The sequence below is a fragment of the Megalobrama amblycephala genome, linkage group LG22, assembly GCF_018812025.1.
Source record: "Megalobrama amblycephala isolate DHTTF-2021 linkage group LG22, ASM1881202v1, whole genome shotgun sequence".
NCBI lineage: Eukaryota > Metazoa > Chordata > Actinopteri > Cypriniformes > Xenocyprididae > Megalobrama > Megalobrama amblycephala.
In genome coordinates this window covers 2,142,780-2,146,051 of record NC_063065.1, presented here as the reverse complement: position 1 = coordinate 2,146,051, position 3,272 = coordinate 2,142,780, and positions in this window count along the sequence as shown.

Here is a 3,272-nt window from a genome sequence, read left to right as displayed (position 1 = left end):
CTTTATTCCTATTCACATAATATAACTTTCTTATTTTTCACTAGATTACCTATTGCATAGTATTACTAAACGGAACGATTTATTACTAGTTATCTACCAGCGTAATCACCTAGTGTTAGCCATAGCCCGCTAGCCTGCTAGCTACCGTCTACTTTCTTTTTTCCTCTAAACCAACCTTCCTTGTCGATTTAATGGCGGATTTATCCAATGTATGTTATTCTGATCTGTCCTCGCCAGATCGGGAAGCTGTGGAGACGTTGCTGCCCGGCATTCATCGATCCACCGCGAGGTACAGCGTCCCGCACATCACCCTTGCCCCAGGCACCGGCAAGCGACCGAGACATCCAGCCAGCGAGTCCCGTGTGCGTTGCAGTTTTTCGGACGGCGTTCATCAAACACACGGTCAGTCATGTCCGACGATTATCATGTGTATTAAATGTAACATGTACAGCTTAGCTCTTTCTGTCAGCAGTGAGACTTACACATGTGATAAATGCAGGGATATTGTCAGGCTGACAGAGAGAATCTCAGAATTAGAGACACGCATCCAAACTTTAATTGAGGATAGTGAGAATGAAAGGGCCTTAGATACTGCTTTGGATGCGACTAGCCTAGTAAACACTGCACATTCGGTTCCGGTTGTAGAAGCCACGCAGCAGGCTAACTGGGTGACTGTGAGGCGGCATAGTGGCAAGAACAAACACCACTCTTCCGTTCCGATTAGAACATCAAACAGGTTCTCCCCACTCAGTGACGCACCCACTGAGAATCCTGTTGAAAGTGCCCTAGTTATTGGCGATTCTATTACACGGAACGTGAAAATAGAGACACCAGCCACCATAGTCACATGTTTGCCGGGGGCCAGAGCACCTGACATCAAAGCAAATTTAAAAGTGCTGGCTAATGCTAAACGTAAATATTCTAAAATCATTATCCACGTCGGCACAAATGATGTTCGACTTCGCCAGTCGGAGATCACTAAAATTAACATTAAAGAGGTGTGTGAACTCGCAAATTCAATGTCAGCAGAAGTAATTTGTTCTGGCCCTCTTCCTGTTCGTCGGAGTGATGAGATAGTTAGCAGGTTATCATCACTCAATGGCTGGCTGTCTAAGTGGTGTCCGCAGAATAATATAGGTTTCATAGACAATTGGAAAAGCTTTTGGGGCAGACCTGATCTGTTGAAAAGAGATGGTATTCATCCCTCCCGGGATGGTGCTGCTCTTCTATCTAGAAATTTGGCAAATAGTCTTAGAGCTAAACCATGACAAACCAGGGCCCAGATCAGGACGCAGACAAACTGGCTAAACCGACCGTCTGCTAGCCGCCTCACGTCACAGAACTCAAATAATTCACAGCACATAGAAACTCTTTCACCTAGATATTATCACATAGAGACTGTGTCTGTACCTCGAACTAGTAAATACAAAAAACTTCCGAAACCTTTTAAGGGTAAAAATTTAATTGATGTTCAAAAAATGAAAATCACAGATAAATCAGATAAACAAATGATAAAGCTTGGGTTACTGAATATTAGATCTATTTCTTCAAAAGCACTTATTGTAAATGAAATTATCACAGACAATAAACTAGACTTGCTGTGTTTGACAGAAACCTGGCTAAAACCAGACGATTACATTACTTTAAATGAATCTAGTCCTCAAGGTTATGATTATCGACACAATCCTCGACAGAAAGGCAAAGGGGGAGGTGTTGCTGTAATTTATAGTAATATATTCAGAATCATTCAAAAGAATTTCAAATATAATTCCTTTGAAGTGATGGTGCTTTATGTAACATTATGTAAGTTGACATTTGTGCTGGCTACTGTATACAGGCCACCAGGGCACCATACTGACTTTATCAAAGAATTTGCTGATTTTCTATCAGAGTTAGTACTGGCTGCGGATAAAGTCCTTGTTGTTGGTGATTTTAATATCCATGTAGATAATAATAAAGACGCATTTGGATTGGCATTTGCAGACATTTTAAACTCTATTGGAGTTAGACAACACGTGTCAGGACCCACTCATTGTCGTAATCATACCTTAGATCTAATACTGTCGCATGGAATTGATATTGATGCTGTTGAAATCCTACCGCAGAGCGATGATATATCAGATCATTATTTAGTCTCGTGTATAATACAATTAGCCAAGGCTACAAAACCACCACCCAGCCATAAATATTGTAGAACCATCACGTCTACCACTAAAGATTGCTTTATAAATAATCTCCCCGAGCAGTTTCATCGCCTTAGTATACCTGACAACTTAGAAGAACTCGATGCTGCAACAGAAACTATTGGCTCTCTCTTTTCCAGCACATTAGATGCAGTCGCTCCTTTACGTCTAAAGAAGATTAAGGAAACTAATCCAACGCCGTGGTATGATGAGCACACTCGGGCTCTAAAACGAGCTGTTAGAAAAGCTGAACGTAGTTGGAAGAAAACAAAACTAGAAGTTTTTCGCCTTTCGTGGAAAGAAAAAATGATTGAGTACAGAACGGCTATAAGAAATGCTAGATCTACTTATTTTTCAAATCTCTTAATAGAAAACAAACATAATCCTAGGTATTTATTTGACACAGTGGCTAAATTAACTAGAAACAGAGATTCAACTGCTGACGTTTCCATAGAGCACAGCAGTAATGACTTTATGAACTTCTTTACTTGCAAGATTGATAATATTAGAGAGAAAATTAAAAACATGCAACCGTCTACAGTTTCGCTTCAGACAGTGCACTGTAGTGTCCCTGAGGTAAAACTAGAATCATTCGCCGCTATAGGAGAGGAAGAATTATCTAAACTTATCAAATCATCAAAATCAACGACATGTATGTTAGACCCAATGCCGACTAAACTACTGAAAGAAATGCTTCCAGAGGTCGTAGGTCCACTTCTTGATATAATTAATTCATCGTTAACACTAGGATACGTGCCAAAAACCTTTAAGCAGGCTATTATTAAACCTCTTATTAAAAAACCTCAACTAGATCCGAGAGATTTAGTAAATTACAGGCCAATCTCGAATCTACCTTTTCTGTCAAAGATACTAGAAAAGGCAGTTTCATCACAACTGTGTTCCTTTTTAGAAAGAAATGGAATCTGTGAGGATTTCCAGTCAGGATTTAGACCGTACCATAGTACTGAGACTGCTCTCGTTAGAGTTACAAACGATCTACTCTTATCATCCGATCGTGGCTGTATTTCTCTATTAGTGTTATTAGATCTCAGTGCTGCTTTTGACACTATCGATCACAACATTCTTTTA